Raw genomic sequence first — 13,656 nt, 5'->3', positions numbered from 1 at the left:
TCACCGATGCAAAAGAAAATATAGTTTTGAAGATCCCTTCAAAAAGACCATATTTTTGTAATCTTTTGTGAATACAGACTCTATTCAAACTTAAATTTTATCCTTATGTACCATGTACCATGAACCATACAGAAAAAAAAAATTGTGAAATAGGATCTTCAGGGTTTTTTTTTTAAATTCTTCCAGCAGAGATATAAAAATTAAATTGATATTCCTGAAAATGTTTTGTTCTTCATTCAAGTCACATTTTTTTAAAACAGCAAAGACATTATGAAAGGAAGTTACACTCAGCACCTACACTTTGTAGGGCATGCCTAAGAGGAAAGGTTTGGTAATTTAGCATCAGCTATATTTACAAGTAATTGATTAAATACCGGATAAGCACCCACGGACAAGACAAGAATCTGATACAGTATAGTAAGTAATGGAAATCTGTCTTCAACGGGTTACTTGTCCATACTGTAAACCACAGAAAGCTCGAAGAGAACAAAAAGGGAGGAAGAAGAAATGCACTCTCTGTCTGAGCTGGGATATCCACCTTTGACCCTGGTACGGAGTCTTTTGGCCTTAAACTGAATTGGATCAGCATCTTAACTGGTTACCCAGCATACAAAGAGCAGAAGACAGTGCTCTTCAGTTATTTATCACACAAAGAACAAAAGACAGGACCCCCTCAGTCCCCATAACCATGTGAGCCAATGCTTTCTTTTACATGTACATGAGAGATGTTCCTACATCCTTTCAGTTCTGTTTCTCTGGCAAACCTTGCTGATGCAGCTATGTTTGCTCTGTCCCATGCATCCCATATCACAAAGCCCTTCTTGCCTGTATAACTCCTTCTTGCCCCATACATTTAAAGCACGGATGTTTAAAAATCACTCAAGCAAGGCCTGAAAAACCCCAATGTGTGATTCATGAGAGACTACTGTTTCCAAAAGCCATTAGTGTGTAAAGCAACTGAAAATTAGCAACTCCTTAACAACCCGACAGAGGGAAGCTTATGTAACATTGAGAGTGTGTGGAAAGTTTGACAGAGATCCATGAAATAAGTGTGAAAAATGCATGCCTAATAGGGTTACGGCAACAGAGGGCTCTGCAGAAAGGCTGGGAGAATGTGCAGTGTTCCCAATTACTCCTAGGTTATCTAAGAACTGCACAAACAGGAGCACTCTCAGCTGCTAACAGCAGGGCAGACACAGGTTATCACAGCCTGAACCATCCCCAGGGGTGCTGCTGGTGGCTATCCCAAGACTACAGCTGCCTTGAGGGTCCTCAGAATGTGGCAACTTTCACAGAAAGAAAAAGAAGAAATGGTTCAAAGTGAGTATGAAATCTAAGCTTCAGGGGACGATGTGCTTTTAACTCTTTACTGTCCCCCAAAGCAGTATGCTTGAAATCCAGAGACGTCCCTGAAGCTGCGGGAAGGTACTCAGAGGGTATCACCCCTGCATCAGCAGTAACCTGGGCTGTCTCACACATGGATGCTGATGAAACTCGTCTCTGAATGAACCATTTATGCATATCTGCATGCAGTTGTTTAACATTTATGAAGTCAGTATAACACAGTTTTTTTTTTCTTCCTACCAAACATACTACTCTCACACCCAAAGCAATTGCATTAAAAAAAAAAAATTTACCAAACAACTATGTGAATTATGCTGTATATCCATTTAGCAGGACACAGCACTGAATTTAAGTCAAACTCTGCCTTTACAGAAGTATATAAACACATCCACAGATGACATGGACACATATATCACTTCATATACCCACATACAAACGCATCCATGAACACACACATACAAGTTGCAGCAACAAAGATACTGTATAGCACATGAATATACATACATACTTTTCTCTTTAAAATGATTTTTCCGTATAATATATCCTGATTACAGTTTCCTCTGTTTTCTCCTCCCAGTTCCCACCTCCCCTCCCATCTAAAGTCACCCCTTTCTGTCTCTCACTAGAAAACAAATGGGCATCTTAGAAACAATAAAATAAAATATGATATTATAAAATAAACACACTGCAATAGGACAAAACAGACAAAATGAAAAGAGCCCGAGGAAAGGCATGAGAAGCAGGCATAGATTCTGTGATGGTTTGCATATGCTCGAACTAGGAAGTGGCACAATTAGAAGGTGTGGCCCTGTTGGAGTAGGTGTGGCCTTATCAGAGTAGGTATGTCATTGTAGGTGTGGGCTTTAAGACCCTCATCCTAAGTGTCTGGAAGTCAGTCTTCCACAAGCAGCCGTCAGATGAAGATGTAGAACTCTCAGCTCCTCTTATACCATGCCTGCCTGGATGCTGCCATGTTCCTGCCTTGATGATAATGGACCGAACCTCTAAACCTGTAAGCCAGCCCTAATTCAGTGTTGTCCTTTATAAGACTTACCTTGGCCATGGCAAGTATCTGTTCACTGCAGTAACACCCTATCTAAGACCGATACAGAGACACACTCAGGAATTCAGGAATCCCATAAAAACACCGAAACAGAAGCCATAGTATATACACACACAATCTGCAGGGTAAATTATACTACTACTAATAAAAAACAAGAAGCCTAGCTGTTCACTCTGAAGTCTGAACCATGTATAGCCCCACAAAGGCAGAAGAGGCACACTACACTCCAGCCTCTGCCCCACCTGGTGTGCTCACTTCAGCTGGTTCCTGTGGGCAAGGAAAATATCAATGAGAGCACAGCTCAGTTCATGCCTTCCTTATTGCCTGCTGGCTATTGACTTTCCCATCGATGGTGACAGTAATATAGGAAGTGCAGCCAGAGTAAGCTCTGCTCAGACCTGGAGTGGAAGGAAAAGCATGCCCTAGTGCCATCTGAGTTCAACTGGGCACGGGCCAAAGGAAAAGCAAGTTCTGGGAAGCCTATTGATAATGGCTGCTTTTTTTTTCCCCCTCAATAACGATGTATGGATTGAGTTTAAATATGTTGGAGCTTGCTCACTGAAGGTCTATACAGGAGCCAGGTCCAAAGAGGATGCTAGCTGTGCTCAAACTACTTGTAGCATCAGCCGTTGATGCTCAAACTGAGATGCAGCAGCAATAGTAATAGTACCGCCTGCAACCTCTAAGAATGTGGGGGAATCTCAGGTCCAGCCTAGGATCTTCATCTCCATAGCATCATGAGGCTCTGGACCTCAAGGTGGGAGAAACTGAGGTATAAGTATGGAGAGGACAAATAATTAGACTAACAGTGCTTCACTCTGTAGGATCCACTTTAAAACACTGACAATTAAGTCCCATAATTAATGAAGCTAAGGAAAAGCCAGCCAAAAGGTTTTTAATCTAATTACTATGTGAAAAGGTCACTATGCATAGGAAATCAACAGTGAGTGACTCTCTGTCCAGCTCATTGTAAAGAAAATGTCACTAAAGAATCTAGGGGTGAGGGTGGGGCTGGGGAGATGGCTCTGTGGATAAAATATTTGTTCTGTTATCTAAGCATGAGGACAAACTCAGTTTGGATGCCCAGCACCTACATAAAAGCTGGCCATAGCCACACATCACTAAACCTCCAGGGTTGGTGAGGGGGGTGAAAACAACTGATTGTCTCACTGCATAGCCAATCTAGCTGAGAGAACAGCTCAGAGAGAGCCTATCTCAAAAAATAAGTAGGAGAATCATTGAGAACATACCCAGCATTGGCTTCTGATTTCTACATACACGCACACACACATACACACATACATACACACACACACACACACACACACACACACACACACACACACACATACACCAGAGAGACAGACAGACAGACAGACAGGGACAGAGAGACAGAGACAAGATAGACTGAGATTATAGGCTGCAGCTTAGCCATGAGCTAATTCCCTCCAAGCTGGTTTCCTGTAACCAAAGCAACTCAGTTTCCAGATTTAGAACACAAAGACAGTAGCAAATTAACCTAAAGGGTCTTACTCTTTCTGCTCATGGCTTTGGTAGCAACAGGTGAGAAAGACTGGGAGAAAGCAAGATGTATATCATCACAAGGAAAGCATTTGTTGCCTCTTCCAAAAATAATAAGTAGTAACTATGGAAACCAGGCAAAACTCAGAAATGCCTTGCCATTTACAAAGGGCAAAGCAACTCTTTCAACTGCAAAACAATCAACCAGGAACAAATCCTCCCCAAAGAAGGGCCCAATATGCAGACGATAGTCACATAAACCTGTTACCCAGGCACCATCAGTGACAGCGCTTGCTGTGGGGTTGCTAAATGATATGTTTTTACACCTGTGTTATGAGTCAATCCTAAACTACATTTTCACATAACCAGAAGATAAAATCGAACCTTCTTTGAGTTGGCTAAATTATTCACTGAAAGCCATTTCCTTTTAGAGGTGAACTAACTATTAAGTGAATGGAGTAGAATGTCATCAGGCTAAAAGACAAGAAATTTCTAAGATACTTAAAATATCTAGGGAAGATAAATGGCCCCCAAGATCTCAGCTACTGTACTTAATAACCCTGTCCTTTAAATTTCCTAACTAAACATTAAAATAAGGAGGATGTTATTTACAGAGATAATGAAGTAGAGGCTTTATTTGAGGCCAAACTCTTGTCCAGGGATCTCCACTGAGCCCTGTCCTCCAACCATCCTCCTGTGTGCCGCTCCAGATGCCTTCCCTCCTGTCCCACGTAACTGTTCCCCAGCCTGTCCCCCAGCCTCTGCTTTGCACTCAGATTCCATACTGCTCTCCGTTCAGACAAACGCGTGCACTGCTCAGTGTGCACAGAGGGCATAGGGAGCAACCAGACACTTTATTTCAAAGCCAATATGATACTGAGTCAAAATAGAAAACAGTGAAGGGCTATTTAACCTGTCAGTCTCAATGGTAGTTTTATAGTCAAAATGACATGGGTATCTTTGACCTAGTGTTTATTTTCATTTCATACAAGAGCAGAAAATACTTCTAAGGCTTCATGGGTGAAGACTCATTTGAGGTCACCTGCAACTTGAATTTACCACTATCATGGCTAAATGAGTAATTCCAGTATGTTATAAAGTCATGAATAATAATTTTGAACTGTCTATTCTTCCTAGCATAGTAGGTTAGGTTTTGTCTCTTTGTGTGTGTGTGTGTGTGTGTGTGTGTGTGTGTGTGTGTGTGTGCCCGCGTGCGCACATGTGCATGCGTGTCTGGATTGGCATGCCTTCCACTCTTTGTAAAGAGTGTCCTCACTGGCCATCACTTCATTTTCACATACTGACCGGAAGATGGAAAGTCAATGTCATGTGAAGTCATATTCTGGCTATGACTTTCCTACAGCAAGGATAATACTTTCAACTATGATCTAAACACAATGCTAAAGCCTTTGCAAAATACTGTACATAGATGTTGTTGATGAAGAGGCCAAAATAAGTGAGCATCTATACGTATGTGAGCACATATGTGAGTGTGTGATTTTGATACTGCTTTCTCACATGGTGGTAAAGGAGGAGGAGGGATGGACATGCCTCACCATCCAACTCCAGGTCCAGAAAAGCAACGGCATTTCATCAACCCTAGAACCAGCCTGAGCCAGCTGCTTTGTCCATTTCTGCTATGTTTCCATCCAGTGCTAATTTACCCATTTATATTCCTCAAACCACATAATTAATGCTGAAGGAAGTCTTTTATAGGCTCGCCACTGGGCACTCTGTATTTTAAGTGGAAGGGAAAATTCCTCAGATATGTTTCCAATCAGCATTGTGTCTCAGAGCCAAGAGCTAACAACTCGGCACAGTAAACTATTACAAAATCCACAGAGTTAAGGGCTCGCCAGCACAGACCAAGACTGAGAACACCAAGTTCAGACCAGCACAGGCTGCTTTTCCAGGTCTGCCCATCATCCTCTGTTCCATCCACCCTATTCCACGGCCAGATTCCCCTTCCCTTGGTTCACGCTGATACGTTTCACTTATTGAAGCACTTGCTAATTCTTGCAGAGAACATCTTTCTGCAGATAGTATTAGAACACTTACCGTAACCACCACTCTGAACTTCATGAAGGAAAAGTGCTAAAGGGAGCACACTGTCTCCTAACCCCACAACGCCTGACACAGGAGCCTGTGAGGAAAGATGAGTGAAAGTGCCAAGTGACATCGGGTCACACTATGGCTCCTCAGGAAACCTATGGGAGCCCAGAATGAACACACCATACATGCACACAGGTGTATGCACACACACACACAGTACACACACACACATACACACACAGAGTACACACACACACATATACACACACAAATGCACACACATTAAGAACAATGCTGTGAAGTGGTGGCCTCCTCACACACAGCTCTCAGCTGTTGAATGTCTTTTGAGCACCTGCTCATTCCAGAAAAGAAATGTGTATCCTACTGAGCCAGATTCTAGAAAACACAAACCCCAAATAGGCAAATCATACAAGAGGCCAGGAAGTGGAAGAAAAGGGTTGGTAGGGAGAGAGCAGGGAAGGGGTGGCTGATTTGAAGAGGAGGACACTGACACTCATTGTGGAGGAGGTTAGAGTCAGAGGGACAGGGGAAAAGCCAGGTAGGAAGTGAGGGCTGAAAGTAGAGAGGGAGAGGTGAGGGCTGAGAGGAGAGACAGAGAAGAAGCTGCTCAACAATATCAGAGAGAAGTTGTACTGACAATTTCAAAGCCAATATGATACTGAGTCAAAATAGAAAACAGTGAAAGGCTATTTAACCTGGTAGTTTTATAGTCAAAATGACATGGGTATCTTTGACCTAGTGTTTATTTTCATTTCATACAAGAACAGAAAATACTTCTAAGGTATCATCATACTGGATGTGACCACTAGAATGATTGTGTGTGTGCTGTGTGTGAGTGAGTGTGGGTGTGAACCTACAGATGTGTGCACATGCACATGAAGGCTCAAGATCAGTCAATGTTGGGTATCCTTAGTTTCTGTCTAGCTGATTTTATGTAGATAGCATCTCTCACTAAACCCTGAATAATTAGCTGGCACTTCCCAGAATTCTCTTGTATCTTGTCCCTTCTCCCAGCTCTGAGATGATAGACACAAATCACCACGACAACCTTTGACACACAGGAGATCATCCATAGAGGATGGTCCTTTCATGGCAACCAATTTACCAACTGATCCACCTCCTTAGCCTAGATGACTAAGCTGAGTCCCTGGGACCCCAATGGTAGGAGAGAAGTGACTTTCACAAATTTTCTGGTTATTTCCACACATGCACATACTATGTATGGCAGGTGTACCCACACATGTACACTCATGTACATAAGAATAAAGATGACTGTAAGTTAGTTAATTAAAACCATAACTCCAGTCTACCCATAAGGAAAAAAAATCATACAAACCCAACTGTGAAACATCCTGCAAACACCCAAGTCAAAGTTCCCCCAAACTGTCAAAGTCACCAAAAATAACATCTGACAAGCAGTCACAGAGTAGCAGGGTCTGAAGACATGATGACCATATGCCCCATGGTGCCCTGGAGACAGAGGAAGGGTTGGAGGGAAACCTGAGGAAGCTGAGTGAAGTGTTGATTTCATTAATGGCACACCATCAGTGCTCAGACCATGCAACCAACTCTCATAATGATAAAACAGGGAGGTGATGTGAGTCGTGTGGACAGAAACTCCCAGTCTCACAGCAGCTTGTCTGCATATCTCAAAGCACTACAAACGGTTCTCAAAGTTGTACTTTGTTTTAAAGATCCAAATATCTTCTGCCCACAAATACTGATTCTACACTAAAAACAAATGTGTTCAACACACAGACAAGAAGGATGAATGCCAAGCAACTTCAGAGATTCATCATCCGGGATTTAATGTCGTTCAGTGTATTCCCGCTAAGTGGGTTATCAGATCAATTAGAGGATCCAAAGCCAGCCACTGCATTTCCTTAAGGCTCTGAATTATTAAGTGCCTACACACATCACCACCACCACCACTACCCATTGATTCTAGCTCTTTCCTCTAGGCCTACAAAGTACCAGGAAAGCTTCCTTTCCTATCAACAGTCCTTTCTACATCCACAGTCTTTTCCAGCAAGAGCCTTTACTTTCCTTCATCCCCTCAGCCCCTTTCACCACTGTGTGGTGTTTAGGGTGCAGGATACTGTCGAATCTCTATAGAGGTGACTTGTGCATTGTCCAGAAGCATGCATCAGAGAGGACAATAACCTTGGCTGGTGAACACACAAGTCACATATCAGATTTCATAAGGAAGTACTGCTGTCCATCAGCAGTGTCCCCAGGCTCCTCCTCACTGTCTCTGTGGGTTCAGGTATCAGTGAGATTCCACCTATTTCCTGCAGATCCAGACTAGCTAATCCCCAGAAGGGTCTTAGGCGGCCTCTCATGCAAGAGACCTCATCTATCCTGCAAAAGCTCCTTAAGAGAACTTGCTTCTTTCCTCTGTCATCTCTGCAGTCTCACAGAACATACATACCCACAGACTGCACCGTGAAAGATGCTGACAACCTCAATAAAATCAGGTTGATATCGTGAAGGACCACACACCTCAGGAGCACTCGGCTGTGTGGACCACAGAGAAAAAAAGCGAAGAGTTCACAAAGAGGCGGCTTGTAAAGACAGTCTCCTCTGAAGGTTTCTGCTCCCCACCTTCTGAGAAGAAAAGAAAAAGATTTTCCATTGGAATATTCATCCAAAGCCTTGAGTTGAGTGTAAGCACAAAAATGCTATTTATTGGACACTGGGATGTACTGAATGTGCTTCTGAACAAAAGGCTCTGCATGGCTCTAGTACAAGGTTCTATGTCATACCTTTGCACTCAGAGGGAGAATTCTTGTCCACGCTTGATAAAGTTGTTTTTCAATTGGAATTGAGTCTGCCCAGCCTTTTATATTCATGACAGATGCAGCTTACCTTTGCTTACTATTAAAATGGCATTATTGTTTTTCTTTTCCAAAGACAATGCAAGTATGCTCTTGGAGATTTTGTGTCTTGTCAAATTTGATAAAGCAATTAGTGAGTGATTAAAGTGATTTGATTTGCATAGCTAATAAGAGTGTTTAATATCACCTCAAGAAATCCATTCTTTATTTATATAATAGAAACTAATGACGTCAATCAAGATATTAATGGGGACAAGAATTGAAGCTCAGAGGATAGCTGTGGGGTGACCAGATGGCCCCAAAGGTCATTGCAAGTCAGCACCAGATGCCTGCAGGTCTCATTTGAAATGTCATCATGTCAGGTGTGTGCCTCCACCTCCAGCTTTGTCACAGTCCCAAGAGAGATATGAGCTTTTTAGAGGGGGTGACTTTGGTTTCTACAATGGCAAAATTAATAAAAACAAAGTTAAAAAAAAAAAACACTTTCATAGCATTTTCATGTTGTAGCTAAAATTACAACCATTCCATACTGTGGTGTAATATGACTTAGAAAAGCTCAGAAATCAAAATGAATGTAATCTAAGTCCTGACTCTTTATACGAATAAGCAAAAGGTCAGAAGGAGGAGTAAAGAGGAGAAAGCAGGGTTCAATATTTTATCAACAAATCACAAATTACCACTGAGTAACCCCCCTCCTCAGCCTGTGTCTGGAGATTGGCAGGAGAAGGAGCAGACACACAGCAGGAACAAATTGAGCAATGGCTTGTAAACACCAGGAACTTCATTCTTTGAACCATATGCAATGCAAGGAAGCCAGGAGGTGCCAAGGGGACAGGGAAGCTTCTAGGCCCTAGGGCAGCTTACATCAAAATGTGTGGATTTCCTGCTCCCTTCCCCAGGAACACGACCCCCCTGATTGTGGAGGTGAGTGGAGTCTAACAGTTCCCTGAGTACACACACCACAGTTAGGTCCACTTGGAACTACAAAGAACATGTTCTTTGTAAAAAGGATTTTTGCAGATGCAGTTAATTAAATTACAATGAGGTCATGCTGGATTAAAGTGGATCCAAAGACTGGTGTCTCTGTAGGAAGGCCATGTGAAGACACCAGCCACACACAGAGAACTGCCATGTGACCACGGATGCCGATCCTGAATCCTTGTTACTACAAGCCAAGGAATTCCAAGAACAGCCTCCAAACACCAAAAGCTAGGCATGAGGGGTGGGGTGGGCTGGGCTGGGGGCTGGGAGGTGAGGATTTCAGAGTGATCTCCTAAAGAAAGCAAAGAGCAACACCTTGATTTTGAACTTCTGACATCCAAAACTGAGAGAACTGATCACTGCTGCTTTCAAAGGATTCCAAATGTGGAGTGATTTGTTCAGTAGCCTAGGGAAAGAAACACAAATGTTACAGATAGCCATATAAAATAACCAAAAAGTTTTGGTCAGACTAAAAGAAATTTTCATGTTCTCAACTATTATCAATACAGTTACAAACAAATACACATGAACATTTTGTCAGCTACATGCTAAGCATGCGTGTGTGTGTGTGTGTGTGTGTGTGTGTGTGTGTGTGTGTTGGGTGTTTAAGTCACAGTGGTGTCTAAAAACAAGCTAACAAAACAGAGCGAGAAGGAAAAGAGGAGAAATGGCACACACAGTGCAGATGAGGATAAGATGTGTAGCAAAGTAGCAGATGTTAATGTGGATTGCACAAAGATGCCTTTAGTGTGCCACAGCCTAAGTACTGAACCAGATCTTTAGAAAGTCTTAGTAAGAAATTGAAAACTGTTGTCTGTCAGCAAAGTCACTGCTGTTTGTATAAATAAAGTTTGATTGAAACATAGTCACACACACACACACACAAACATACAAACACACACACACCTGCAAGCTGCCAATGGTTGCTTTCAACTCACAAGAGCAGCACTGACTACTAGTCATGACAGACACTGACTAGTCAAGACAGACACTGACTAGTCATGACAGAGATCACATGGCCCTTGCAGCCTTTAATTCAGCATTTGCATTGACTGATTAGCAACAACACTAAGAGAGCAGAAAGTTTAGAGAAGGTGACATTGACTTAAAGTAAATCTTCACAAGTGTGTTGACTGACTGTTCAGAGGTGACATAGAACCACAGAACCTGAGAAAGAGCCTGATATGATAGGTCCCGTGCTGGTTCATGTGCCAAATGTTCCCCTCGGACTCAAGTACAGATCACGCTGATATCACCATTTTGAAAACTGTCTGCCTGGCAAATACAGAAGTGGATGCTCATAGTCATCTATAGGATGGAACACAGGGCCCCAATGGAGGAGCTAGAGAAAATACCCAAGGAGCTGAAGGGGTTTGCAACCCTATAGGTGGAACAACAATATGAACTAACCAATACCCCAGAGCTCATGTCTCTAGCTGCATATGTAGCAGAAGATGGCCTAGTTGGCCATCATTGGGAAGAGAAGCCCCTTGGTCTTGCAAACTTTATATGCCCCAGTACAGGGCCAAGAAGTAGGAGTGGGTGGGGAGGGGAACAGGGTTGGGGGAGGGTATAGGGAACTTTTGGGATAGCATTTGAAATGTAAATGAAGAAAATATCTAACAAAATATTAAAAAAGAAAGAAAACTGTGGAAGTCTGGTATCAGAAATAGGTGATTGAGGGCGGGTCAAAGAACACAGCACCTGGCTCACCGTCCCTGTACTCTCTGCTACCTAGTCCACCAAAAGAAGAGACGCTTCCCCCACATGCTCCTGCAGCCTCATTCCCTAAGCTGTCTCTGTTAGGATTCAAGGACACAGGTTCCCAAACAGCAGTCCACACTCAGGTGCAAAGGGACAGACATCTTCAAAGGTGGCAGAAAATGATAAAGGCCATGCATGGTCCTGCCACAAATGTCAGGACAGCCAAGCAGTGGAACACACACACCAAAAAAAAAAAAAAAAAAAAAAAAAAGTCCCCACATGTTTCCAGGCTTATCCTCAACGAGAACCTTTGGAGTGTCAGGAGCATTTGAGGATGCCTAAAATCCCAATTTCCTTGGCCATGTACCTTAGAAATGCAGTGCAGACTAATATAGGGATGGACATAGGATCTCAGGAATTTAGGAAAATGTGTTCTGATATAGGTAAAATAATGGAGTCCAAAGCAAAAAGTACATTTTGGAATCTCTGATCTTATCTAAGGTTTGGATAGAAAGATCAATAACTATAATGACTGCAGCAATTCTATTTCTGATAACTATGAAGAGGCCTAGAAACCCGGGAATCCACTCACATCACTGTCAGAAAGAGAAGACGCAAAGGCCGCATTTTTCTTCATTAATAAGCCACTCTGTTGAAAAATATGACTGTCATATGCTGTAACTAATTGTACATCTCACAGCCCAGTTCTCTCTGTCGAAAGCCACTTCTAGGGAGCATGGTGATGCGAACCGGCAGAGATGACTAAAGCCAGACAGCACACCTCTTCCATTCCCTTCCACTATCTAAAGCAGAACAAAAAGGTGGGGGATAAACAGTTAAGATTAGGATTAGCTAGAAGCCAAGTGGGATATATGCACTTAAACCAATATCCAAGTAGATATCTGCATGTTTAGAGAAAGGAGATTAGCTGTACCTTAGATTGCATTTACGAGGCTTGTCTCCAGGTAATATAGTTCACTGATTTTATCAAAATTAATTCACCAGTGCCTTCAATTATGTAAATAGCTGTCCACTGTCTGATAAAGATGTCAGCCTGGAAATGAGGATAATCCAGCTCAGGGAGGCTAACTAACGGCATGGATGCTTCCCAATGTCTCATGAAAATTACCTTGGCCTCTGACACCTTACGCTGATTTGAAGTCGTCCCCACCCACCCAAGTGGGTCTCTGCCACAATACTCTTGAGAGCTACTGATGATCCCAAGACATTCTGGACCAGCACAACTTCATGGCGTGTGATCTGATCCCAGCTTCCCTTCCTGCTGATAGCCAGAGAAGATGCTGGGCAGGGAACAGTCAGAGGCCAGGAATCAGATCCTACTTAAAATACGGGTCAGCTAATTATTTTAACACTTTGAAAGTGGCTGAAAGGCAGACGCTGCCAACCTGTTCACACGTGTGGGTGAAGAAGAGTGGCGTTCTTAGCTTCTCCCTTCCTTCCCTATGCTTGCAGAACAGATGTTGACATTAGTCACCCCGCAGGGTCAGATGGCACACCACAGTCCACGTGAGTATTGTAAGACAATGCAATTCAAGTGCTGGCTGGACACAGGAAACAACGCAGAGTTTCGTGAGTAACCTGAGTTTAGCAGCAACTCAGGCCAGATGGAGCAGGAAGAGATTGACCAGACGTTGAATGTGTTGAGGCTCTGGGTAGAAGGATCCAGTCACCATGCTGTGGATATCATGCCTTCAAGCCTTCATCTCTTTTCCTCACCTCCTCTCTGTAGCTGCCAGGGCGGAACGTTCACCAGAAGCAAGACTTTGATATGCTCCAGGGCCTGGGGTCTGCAGAGGGATCTGGTAGGGTAGCAGTAGATAAGAAACCAGGTCTGCCCTTTTGATAACATTGAGCTGCCTGCTCTTATGCAAAGTGGAGCAGCAACTCCCAGTCCTGGTTATATTTTTAGCAAATGTTGCTGCTTTCTCCCCATCCCTTCACTTTCCCGGTGAAGGTGCTCCTGTGTGCAGTGGGCCTGGCCAGGAAAGCAACCCAGCTGCACGGTGATGTGTTTCTGAGAAGAGAAAGACATCAAACCACAGTGCAGCTGTAACAGTTTCTGTTCACTGGCTCATGCCAAGACTCAGACCCACCGGCATTAAAGACTGCTCA

General features: G+C 43.1%; 1 protein-coding gene across 5 annotated transcripts in view; it reads right to left on the bottom strand.

Moving 5' to 3' along the window:
* The window catches only part of Sema5a (sema domain, seven thrombospondin repeats (type 1 and type 1-like), transmembrane domain (TM) and short cytoplasmic domain, (semaphorin) 5A), a 451,529-nt gene that overhangs the window by 416,434 nt on the left and 21,439 nt on the right, over positions 1 to 13,656 (bottom strand). The window contains exon 2 of one of the 5 annotated variants that reach the window (XM_011245340.2): positions 10,135 to 10,225. The exons of the other annotated variants lie outside the window; for them this stretch is intronic. The gene's annotated coding sequence lies outside the window, so the exon portion shown is untranslated. The remainder of the gene's footprint in view (positions 1 to 10,134; positions 10,226 to 13,656) is intronic. 5 annotated transcript variants of the gene reach the window in all.

This window comes from Mus musculus, chromosome 15 (genome assembly GCF_000001635.26).
Source record: "Mus musculus strain C57BL/6J chromosome 15, GRCm38.p6 C57BL/6J".
NCBI classification, from domain to species: Eukaryota; Metazoa; Chordata; class Mammalia; order Rodentia; family Muridae; genus Mus; species Mus musculus.
Note: the sequence above shows the minus strand (reverse complement) of the source record. Positions and strands in the feature narration are given on the sequence as shown.